Source organism: Sinocyclocheilus grahami, unplaced genomic scaffold (assembly GCF_001515645.1).
Source record: "Sinocyclocheilus grahami isolate Dianchi unplaced genomic scaffold, SAMN03320097.WGS_v1.1 scaffold324.1, whole genome shotgun sequence".
NCBI lineage: Eukaryota > Metazoa > Chordata > Actinopteri > Cypriniformes > Cyprinidae > Sinocyclocheilus > Sinocyclocheilus grahami.
The window spans coordinates 593,597-606,001 of record NW_015505503.1 but is presented as its reverse complement, the minus strand read 5'-3'; the positions used below and the strand labels follow the sequence as shown (position 1 = coordinate 606,001).

General features: G+C 38.7%; 1 pseudogene; it reads left to right on the top strand.

Moving 5' to 3' along the window:
• The first annotated feature begins 720 nt into the window (after nucleotides 1-720).
• Nucleotides 721-10,976, top strand: LOC107602283 (chondroadherin-like protein; annotated as a pseudogene).
• Nucleotides 10,977-12,405: the final 1,429 nt, after the last annotated feature.

The window sequence follows — 12,405 nt, the reverse complement described above, 5'->3', positions numbered from 1 at the left end:
GCGGCCAGCGATTTCGACGAAGGAGCGTCCGGAAGGACACAGATCTTCTTTATGCACCAAGAGCTTGTAACACTCCAAAGAGAAAGGAAAAATTGAAATCGCATCATATGACCCCTTTAAGCAACTTTTTTTCTTCTTAAAAGTGATGGGTTTGTATGAATGCTGTAGTGAAACTGGTTTAAAAATGTAGCTACTGTAAAATACTGTACTTTTTTTTTTTTTTTTTTTACGGTTTGAAATGTTTTGTAATCAGATTTTTTTCGCAATGGCTGCATCTTGAAGGTTGTAGGAGTGTATGTACGTCAAGGGGACCAGCAACCGTTATGTTACCAACATTCTTCAAAAGATATTTTATGTTCAACAGAAGAAACAAACTCATACAGGTTTGGAACAACCTGAGGGTGAGTAAATGCTCTGACCTGAGCTTGTATCTTTAGGATGCATATATACAGGTGGTCATTTCTCTCATGTGCACAGTCCAGTGGAGACCGCGACTGAAGGTCCAGCAGACGTGAAAGGAAGGTGCTCGATCTGCAAATAAAGTCATGTTTAGTTGTAAGTTTAAACAAAACTGTAATGGAAAGTAATACACTTGTGGGATCAAGAAAATATTTCCTAATCACTGTCAGGTTTAGAAGTGCTTGCTTTGAAGGTCAGTAGCCCCTCACTGCAGAACACAAGATCCAGGGGGCGTGGTTGGATCCACATCTGGGGCGGGGGATGGGTGGGTTTAGGTATGTGTAAGGTGGGAGAAGTTGGATCTGGATCCAACCACGCTCCCTGGATCTTGTGTTCTGCATCTGCAGTGAGGACCATCTCTTTAAGGTCATCAACTGTCCTGATCCTCATGATCGACCATTTACCATTCTGGGATTATATAACTCTGGAGTGTCGTATAGAGGTGAGTTTTGTTGTAATTTCTTTCTTCTTCTCTGTTTAGGCAAATAATAGATTACATTCAGCTCAATACCTCTGAATGAGCATATATGTTTTAAGAATTAAAAAATGAAAATTGGTAAAATAGCCTAGTTATTTGTCTTTCTCCATTCATGCACTAAAGGTTGGAGCCGCTGTGAAATGTGGTACCACTGTGTTAATTGTGTAAAGGGCAGGATTGGATCAGAGGTCAAAATGCAAGGAAATTACCTATGGCTTTTAAAGACATAAGTATTTGTTGTGTTTGGTTTGAAATAGGAATAAAATCTTTAAAAGGTTACAAGGACTGTAACAATAATTGTTCTCATGTTTTTTTTAAACATTAACAATGTGGATGTTTCTTTTCTCTCAATTTGTATTTCTGAGATAATAAATAAATAATAATTTGGATGACCCAAAATGTTGTCTGAGTAATGGTAAGACTGAGGTTATGCTCATTGGGCAGGACGTCCTCATCATGTTACATTCGCTCATTCCAAGCCTGTCTTTCGGCTTGAATGTCCTTGCATGGCCTAGTCAGTATGGAGGCGGATTGATCTCAATAATAATTCACGCAAAAAAATGATATTTTTTCCGTGCACGTGAATTGGGTTTCACGCATGTGAATTGGGTTACGTATGTGTGCATCGTGTCTTTTGCATGAATTATTATTGAGATCAATCCGCCTCCATAAGTCAGAGCCCAGACTTAAACCCCACTGAAAATCTGTGGAATGACCTGAAGACTGCAGTCCACAAACACTCACTATCAAATTTATCTGAACTTGAGCAGTTCTGCAAATATTGAGTGGGCAAATATTGCAAAGTCTAGATGTGCAAAGTTAGTAGAGACAGAGTCATATCCCAACAGACTAAAGGCTGTAATTAAAGCAAGAGGTGGTTCAACAAAATACTGACACAATCCTTTTTCCAGTGACTTCCTTTTTCCTTTTTTTTTTCTGGCATGTTGGTGTTATATCTTTCACTTGGATGTTATAAGTTGTAAATACAGTTGTATTTAGTTGTAAATACAGCAGATAAAACAAAAACTGTGTCCATCTTCATTTCAGGCTGCAAAGGGTGTGATTCTTTTCTATACCCACTGTAAATGGACATGCTATTTTTTTTTTTTACACATGAAAGATAGGCCTACTGCATCTGTATAGAAAATGTAAAAATAAGCAAAAAATTATTAAAAGTATTTGTTAAATATGTATTGTGTGAAACTTTGCATCATCTTGTTAGTGTATTTCGATCTTTCCATTGTGTTCAAATGCAGATAATAATCAGTTTACTTTAGTTTACATTGTATCCCTTCAGTTGGAGGAGGTCAGCACCATGAGGCAGCATGCCTTCTTTTCGTAATGACCTCTGTTCCTGCGGGTCAGACTGCGAAATGCCCACATGTCTGCGTCTGTGATGACACAAAGCTCACAGTGACGTGCGCAAGGAAGAATCTCACACATCCGATACAGAGCATCACATAAAAATCATTATGCTTGTGTCTTAATATAATCATCATAGTTTACCATCTGATCCCTCAGAAGTTTGCTTTTGCATCCAGATTGTGCATGGTCTCCACCATCAAACAACTTGACTATGCATGACTATAACAGACTGAGCTTTCAGTTGGACTCTCATTTTATATTGTGCCTTCCTGAACTTCCTTCCTAATGGGTAAAAGTTGGTATTCAGGGTTATTAACACTTATAATGCCTTTCGACATAATCTGACTAACCAATAGGATGTTAGCATTATTACGAGCATGTGGATCAATTTATTCATTTGCAGTATTTGCAATTTCTTTGATCTCAGATCACAGTGAAATTGAACCTGAAGAGGAATAATCTTGGGGAACTGCCTAAAAGTGCGTTCAAACACACACCCTACCTGACCCACCTGAACCTGTGTGGATGCAGTATCCAGTCTGTAAGAGAGGGGGCGTTCCAGGGACTTTCACTTTTGGTGCAGCTTGACCTGGCAACGATATTGATGTCTTCAACCAGGAATATGCCAGCTATTTTCTTTGAGATGTGGAAGTGTGTTAATTTTTGATGAATGGAGGTATAATCATTCTAAAGCTGATGGTTTGGAATCTGTGTTTTTAGCTGTGTTGTTACTCATTTCTCCTCCTGAAGGAATCATTTGACGGTTTATCATCACTGAAGCAGTTGTATTTAAACCGTAACCGCATTGAAGAGATCCACCCTGGAGCGTTTGCTGCATTAAACTCTTTAAATCTGCTCTCCCTCACTCATAACCAGCTAGTCTACCTCCCCAACATGGCATTCCATGTACCGTTCAACAGTTGGGATCAGTAAGATTAATTAATTATTTTATTTAGCAATGATGCATTAATAGAGTACAAGGGACAGTAAAGACATTTCAAATGTTGCAAAAGATTCCAGTTTCAAATAAATGCTTCCATCACAGGAAGAAATGTCATTTAAAAAATATTTACATTTACATTTAGTCATTTAGCAGACGCTTTTATCCAAAATATTTAAATAGAAAACAGTTATTTTAAATTGCAATATTATTTCACAATATTACTATTTTTACTGAAGTTTTTATCAAATAAATGCAGCCTTGTTGAGCATAAGAAACGTCTTTCAAAAACATTATAAAATCTTACCAACGTCATACTTTCAAATGATAATGTATATCATCATTTTCTAGTGAATTCTAGAATTCTCTCAAAGAATATCAAAGGTTCCATTACACTATGTAATAATCTGTCCAGTCTGAATTGACACATATTTTGTTGGTTGTTTTGGAAGCTCTATGCGATAATCTTCTGTAAGACCATTTTGATATATGAATAATTTTCCTCCTGAATAATTCCCAAATATCTGTCTCCCAGGGAATGTTGAATATCCAGTTGTTGCATTTGAGCCATAACTCTCTAAATAATCTTGCGACAGAAGCCTTTGCTGGTCTTCTTGTATTTACACACTTAAACCTGGACCATAATGAACTCCAGGACTTTCCTACCAAAACTATGACCAGGTAACAACTGTTTTTTTTTGACAAATTGTTGTTGATGTTAAATATCCTCTGGTATAAAGCAAACCTTCAGAACTCACTGTTTTCTCTTTTTTGTCTCAGATTGGCAGAGTTGACTCACCTAGATATGAGTTTTAACCCCATGACCTATCTGGTGGAGGAGAGTGTGTCCATGCCAAAGCTCACACACCTCTCTCTGCACCACATGGCCCTGCAGGACCTATCAGAATGGGCTCTGTCTCTGTCTCCTCATATCTCTCACCTAGATCTGAGCTACAACCAGCTCCCGTACATACAGGCTCTCAAAATGTCCTCGCAGCTCAGCAGCCTCAACCTCACCGGTAAATCATGAATACAGCATTGCCGATGCTTTTAGTATCTAGATTGTTAAAACACTAACCTTTCAGTAAGTATAATTATTTTCACAACAAACTCTGCAACTACTTTATTTTTTATTATCTTGTATTCTTGTCAAGTAATTTAGATATATTTTTGAGATGGAAAATGCAGTTTTACAAATGCTAGAAATGTGGCTTTCAAAGGAAATATTGCTATCAAATAGCACACCTAGGTTCTTAGCTGATGACGAAGAATTGACAGAGCAGCCATCAAGTGTTAGACAGTGTTCTAGGTTATTACGTGCAGAATTTTTAGGTCCTATAATTAACATCTCTGTTTTTTCAGAATTTAGCAGTAAGAAATTACTCGTCATCCAGCTTTTTATATCGACTATGCATTTCATTAGTTTTTCCAGTTGGTATGTTTTGCCGGGCCGCGAAGACATATAGAGCTGAGTATCATCAGCATAACAGTGAAAGCTAACACCATGTTTCCTGATGATATCTCCCAAGGGTAACATGTAAAGCGTGAAAAGTAACGTCCCTAGTACTGAGCCTTGAGGTACTCCATACTGCACTTGTGATCGATATGATACCTCTTCATTCTGCTACGAATTGATGGCGGTCAGATAAGTAAGATTTGAACTATGCTAATGCACTTCCATCAATGCCAACAAAGTTTTCTAGTCTATTCAAAAGAATGTTGTGGTCAATAGTGTCGAACGCAGCACTTACATCCAATAACACTAATAGAGAGATACAACCACGATCAGATGATAAGAGCAGGTCATTTGTAACTCTAATGAGAGCAGTTTCAGTACTATGATACGGTCTAAATTCTGACTGGAAATCCTCACAGATACTATTTTTTTCTAAGAAGGAATATACAGTGCCTTGCGATAGTATTCATACCCCATTCATTTTTTCACATTTTGTTATGTTGCTGCCTTATGTTAAACTGCTTTAAATTACTTTTTTTCCCACATCAATCTACACTCCATACACCATAGTGACAAAGCAAAAACAGAACAGTCACAACTTCGTAAATGTATTAAAAATAAAAAAGCTGAAATAAGTACATTGCATAAGTATTATGTAACTAAATATTTTGCTGAAGCACCTTTACAGTCTCAAGTCTTTTTTGTTTAATGCGACAAGCTTTGATCATCATCATTTGGCAATTATCTGCCATTCTTCTCCTCACCTCTTCACCTCTCAAGCTCTATCAAGTTGGATGGGAGCAAATGCACATTTTCGAGTTTCTCCAGAATTATTTGATTGGGTTCAAGCTCATGCTCTGGCTGGGCCACTCAAGGACATTCACAGAGTTATCTATAAGCCACTCTTGCTGTGTGCTTAGGTTCATTGTCCTGTTAGAAGGTGAATCTTCTGCCCACTCTGAGGTTCTGAATGCTCTGGACTGGGTTTTCATTAAGGCTAACTCAATATTTTGGTGCATTGAGCTTATCTTCTACTCTGACGAGTCCCTCTGTCCCTGCCACTGAAAAACAGCCCCACAGCATGAGGCTGCTACCAGCACACTTTACTTTTGTGGTGGTACTCTTCAGGTGATGAGCAGTGCCTGGTTCCTTCAAATATGATGCTTGGAATTGAGGTTCATCAGACCAGAGACTCTTGTTTCTCAGAGTTACATCATCATGTTGTTCTGAGATATTGGAAATGCTAAGGAATTTAGATAAATCAGGAAGATTACTTACAAAGCAGTCTTTTGTGGTAGAAGTGATGGTTCTACCATACTTGTAACAAGGAGTAGAATTTACAGTTTTAGCTATATGAAGTTTGCACAAGACTAGATAATGATCGGAGATATCATCGCTTGGCTGCATAATTTCAACACCATCGACATCAATTCCATGTGACAGTATTAAATCTAGAATATGATTTCGACAATGAGTAGGTCCTGACACGTGTTTAACCCCAGTAGAATTCAGAATGTCTATGAATGCTGATCCCAATGCATCTTTTTCATTATCAACATGGATATTAAAATCACCAACAATTAAAACTTTATCTGCAGCCAGCACTAACTGGGATATAAAACCCGCAAATTCTTTAATAAAGTCTGTATGGTGCCCTGGTGGCCTGTATACAGTAGCCAGTACAAACATCACAGGGGATTTATCATTAACACTTGTTTCTCTCGATAATGTTATATGAAGCATCATTACTTCAAACGAGTTATATTTGAAACCCGCCCTCTGAGAAATACTGAAAATACTGAAAATTGTATTTATATATTTTATATATTTAATAAATCAGTAATATAAAATTTTATTATATGCATTTTTATATTAGTAATGTAATTTAATAACAACAACTATTATAATTTTTTTTTATTTAATATTACATTATATTTGTCCAACTAATAATAATATCAGTATATAATTGAATTATATAGAAATAATAATATAATGGAAGTAACAACAACAATAATATTAATAATAACAATTATTGTTAATATGAACCATAATATAATTATTTCCTAAAGTTTCAGTTGGACAGTTGAGCAGTGGTTCATTAGAAATGCTACTTAAGCCAATACAATGTAATAATAATAATAATAATAATAATAATAATAATAACAACAACAACAACAACAATCTTTTTCTTTCTTTCTTTCTTACTTTCTTTCTTTCAGTGGCATTTCTAATGAACCACTTTTCATTCATTCCCTACTGAAACTTTAGGAAAACTTTGGAACTTTTTAAAAATCTGTTTTTTTATTTGAGTAAAGATAAAGTAAGGATTAATGATTAATCATGAAAATTATTAAAATGTCTTAATCTTAATTAAAGTTATTTAAATTGAATTTAGAGTATTCTTTTTATTCTAAAATTGTCTTGCATGTAGTATTATTATTATTGTCTTTTATTCACATGGCTGTAATTCTGGAGATTATATGATTTATTCATTTAAAATATATCAAAATCAAACTGCGGAGTGATAGCTCTCATTCACTTCCTTCAGGGAACCCCATCAGATGTACATGTTTACTGCAAGGACTGAAGAGATGGGCGCTGAGCTCAGGAATCAAGCTCTATGGGGCCTGTGCTTGGCCGCTACACCTCTCAGATAAACCTCTACAAAATGTTCAACAGGACCTCAGCTGCAGACCACATGATGAGCTGATGCCGGATGTGATAGAAAAGGAAGGTAAAAAAGAAGATGGAGTGCAAGAAAAGGTGGTGCCAAGCCAAAGAAAAAGAACAAATGCCCAAAAAATTGTCATTGTGCGGTGAGAAAGGGTTGGAAAAGGGTGGAGGGAGTTTTAGTAATTTATTAATAAATTAATAGATTCCTTGTTCTTGTCTGTTATACAATAAACTTAAAGGAATAGTTCACCCAAACATGAAAATTTGCATGTAGCATTACATCACTTGCTTATCAATGTGTAGCGAATCAGCTCAAAGGGGAAATATGAATAATTAATCATAACTAGTTATAATTAATTATAAATATTTAGATCCGCTGTAAGTATTTACTTGACCTCTCAGGGTCAACTGTCTGTCAATTCTAAGAACGTTAATTTCCTGGTTAAGGGAAATAACTTTCTTACTGTACAATACTACACAGAGCATGTAGCATAAATCTGCATGATTAGGGACTCCAGTTATGAGCAAACAATGAACAACGTCAAGTGTGATACAAGTAAGACTTTAACTACATAAACACTTAAACTAGTCTAACATACACACACATACAGTTGGTATAGGAACATGATTAAAGCTTAGGCAGTAAAGAGAAGAGAAATAAAGCATGAAGCTATGGGACCATTGGATATTTAGCAGATCTACAGCCTGAAGGAAACATCAGCTTCTTAGTTCAAACACACCTTTGTAAAAAGGTGCAAATGATACTTAATGTATCAATTAATAAGACTAAGTTTGATACTTGCACGTCTTGTCTGTCTGACAGAGAGTCTTGATGCATTCTGAAGGCTCAAGTTGATCTTTGCTGAAGTTGGTTGATGGAAAAGTACCAGTTTGAGTCAGATGATCTTGGTGAATGGAAAGTCAAGGCCCGAGGCTTGGCGTGAACTTAGGGTGTCCTTAGGAGCATTCTAGCTCACATCTTCTCAGAATCTAACAGAACCGCAGACTGGAGGCGGGTCACTGATGTGAGGCCTTTAAGGCCTGACAAGATTCACGCCTCTCAGGATGAGCTTGTCCAATGAGAAAGGCTGAAATTCCAAGCGGGAGTTTGGAAATACTGGGGAGTTTTTTTACCCTTTGTGTGAAAGCATGGTAATTTGCATATGGAACTTGAGTCGAAATTACTAAAGATTCTCAGAACACTAATATATTGCCTATGTACCAACATATAATATACACTCTCGTTTAGATCATCAGAAGACAAATTTATAGATACTAAACATGGTAGGATTACATATAGGTAAGATGACAGGAACAAGTGGTTCCATCATAAGCCTGCATAAAACAGTATACAATATAAAAGACAATATACAAGGACAGTAACAACATACACAATGACCTGAAGGATATGCGTGTTCATTCAAAGAAAGGTTTTCCTATGAATTAATTAGAGAAGAGTCCATTTTTACTGTGCATTGTGTCTTTCCTATGGAAAATGTAGTGAGTTTCTCTACCCGCATTCCTTTGGGCAATGAAACCAGTGATATCAGCATTGGTTGCCATGGAACCAGAGGCCTGTTCTGCCTTTCTGAGCTGTTAAGACGCATTTCGGGGGAAGGGTCCATAGGCCATCATATGGCTTGTTGACTGAGGGGTGTTACAGAGTATTTGTTAAATATAACTAACAAAATATATATTGTGTGTCTGATTGGTCTAGACGCTACAAATGGATCCTCTGCAGTGAATGGGTGCTGTCAGAATGCGAGTCCAAACAGCTGATAAAAACATCAAAATAATCCACAAGTAATCCACACAACGGTTAAAGTCTTATGAAGTGAAAAGCTGTGTGTTTGTTAGAAACAAATTCATCATTGAGGCATTTTTTAATTCAAACGGTTGCTGACGGCACCCATTCACTGCAGAGGATCCATTGGTGAGCAATAGATGTAATGCTACATTTCTCCAAATCTGTTCCGATGAAGAAACAAACTCATCTACATCTTGGATGGCCTGAGGGTGAGTAAACTGTAGCAGATTTTCATTTTTGGGTGAACAATACCTTAAATCTAATACATACTGTATCTCCATCTCAACACATTTTCTGTTCTCTTTACTCTCACCATCAATGCTGCAGTTTAGCACGCTACATGTGAGGACCGTGGCCACACTAAAGTGCCCGCTGGTTTCCCTGGCAACACTCTTCTGCTTGACATGCAGGGCAACCATTTCCATTATCTGCCTAGCAACAGTTTCCCTAGCGTCCCAGATATGGTGTCCCTTCACCCGGTCAGCTGTAAGATCCATGAGATCGAGGGTGGCACTTTCTGGGGCATGAAGGGGCTCATGTACCTCTACCTGTCCGACAACCATCTGTCCTCCCTGGACGCAAAAACCTTTGAGGGTGCCCATGAGATCATGTACCTTCACCTAGAAGGCAATAAACTCACTCGGTTTCCTTCTTCAGCTACACTGGCTCACATCCCCAAACTCCTCAAGCTGCATCTGGAGAGAAACCTTATAGCTAAACTAGAACCTTCAGGGCTCCTTTCCCCAGTCCCTCAGCTGACGGGCCTCTACCTCAACAATAACATCATCGCAAACATAGTGCCAAAAGCTCTGGATCCAGCTCCCAAGCTGGACGTCCATCTTGAAGCTAAAGCGCTAATAGAAGTGCCGAGTGATGCACTAGGCCATGCCCCACTTTTGTCTGAGCTCCTCTTCTCAAGAAATCTGATTCGCTGGATTGGGCCTTTCGGGTGGTGGCTGAAAGTCTAAAGCACCTGCACATTGATAGAATGGGTCTTCAAAAGGTAGAGGTTAAATGACAAACTACACAAGATATGTTTATGCTCCATTAAATGATAAAGAAACAACAGTTAATCCTTGCTTAATCTTATAAATAGAAAATGTCCATTCTCTCACTCCTTGTTTGATTTGTGGTCACAGATGAGTACGAGGTCTCTGGCAGGGTTTGGTCCTGGTCTGCTGTCTTTGTCTCTGCAAGAGAATCAGTTAGAGGAGTTGCCTGACCTTTCAACTCTTACTGGACTTCAAAACCTCACCCTCAACAAAAATCCGCTAATGTGTGACTGCAAATTACTGCCATTTAGGGTGTGAGATTATCTATCTATCTATCTATCTATCTGTCTGTCTGTCTGTCCGTCCGTCCGTCCGTCCGTCCGTCCGTCTGTTCGTCTATCAATCATCTCAACATTCTTTCTTTCAGATGGTTGAAAAATGTGAGTCTGAGGGTTGAGGCTGTGTGCGGTTACCCCTATGAGCTGCGTGGTCAGCCCATGATGGAGGCAGCCATCTTTAAGTACTGTTCTGGAGAAAATGCTCATTCCTTCAACGAGGCCTCCGTCACTACCAAAGCCCCTACACCAAACAAACCCATGCAGACCACAACAAAGACCAGACCCGTACTGTCTGAACCTAATCCTAAACCAGCGAAGACCAAACTGACAGCGGCACTAAAGAAAAATGAGCCTGATGAACTCAAACCAGTGCGGGCCCTGAAAACAACCAGGCCAAAAAAGAGAAAAAGAGGAAGGCTAACAAGGATTAAGTCATCAAGGATAAGAGCCTTGGAGTTTTTAATTTAAACTAAGGCCCAATCCCAATTCTATTTTATACCCCTTCCCCTACCCCTTTGCCTACCCCTTCCTCTGGTCCCTTGAAACAGACTGTTAAGGGGTAGGGGTGAAAATATTCCCCTAAGAATTGGGACACCACTACTATGCCATCACACATCATCATACGTCAATACCATAGATTGTATAAAAACATGGACGTAGTGTCAGTGACGTCACCCGTAGATTTCCGAAGAGCGTTTTTGAAGCTCAAAATTGGGCGGAGGCGGCTGTCGCCATCTTGGCAGCGCATCACCGCGCGTCACTCCCGGATAATCGAAAATGGGCAAAGAGGCGGGAGCAGGTTGCTGAAGCCATGCCCACCTAGCTCGACGGTGGTGACAGCAGCGGCAATCCACCTGTCCCTCAAGTGGCCACGCCCTTAATTATGCAAAACTTTAAGGCTTAATATAATTTAAACAGATGAGTTGTAAAAAAAATTCACCCCCTCACAGTTGTCATCAAGGGCAAAATTAACTATATAGACCAAAATAATTTTTTGAACCAGGCTGTAAACGTTTTTTTTCTGCTGTAAAGTTGGGCATTTTAACATGGGGAGTCTATGTGATTGACTCCCTTTTGCAGCCAGCCTCTAGCAGCCAGTTGATGAATTACAGTTTAAATCACTTCCTTGTTGGCTTCACGAGAGAGAGCGGGATGTTGCTGCTTGGTCAATACACACCCCTATGCTGGTGTGAATTAGAGCCTTTAATTATCGTTCTATATTAATGCGCTGCTTACTGACACATACACACACACACACACATATCAGAGATCACGCAGCTCACACATTCAGGAGCAAAGATACTTGTCAACGCTGCCCCACGTCTTTTATTAATAACAGTTTAAATACTGAATTGCTACATTATATTTTCCAGCAACAAGAGGATAAAATCTCTGTTTTTGAAGTAAACTCACTCTAAAAAGAGAAACGCACAGACGCGCATACACGCAACTTCCATCTCTCTCTCTCTGTCTCGCTCTCGAATTGGCAAAATTTGAGAAAAGGGTTTAGCGATTTATAATTATTGGGGGGGACTAGCCCCCCTCAATGTCTATGGTGGTTAGCACCCTGATCAGACATGAAAATATGTTGTGGCACTATCGTGCAGTCTGTAATGATATGACGTTAGCAAACTTGAGCAATTTTTTGCAAACATTTCTTTGAGTAGCATGACCGTAAATATGAACTCACGATTGAAAGTAACATAAAACAAATGATTACTTTTCGTTAAAATCTTTATTAATGCCCAAAAATGCTTACATTATGTGTCTTTTGTTAGCTCGCGCAGCCGTGTTGCCGCTGTAGCCGGTTTATGCTGAGATAATTCATACCCCTTCGGTTGACGTGCCCTACAACCACCCCTTCCCCTACCCCTTCCCCTACAACCACCCCTTCCCC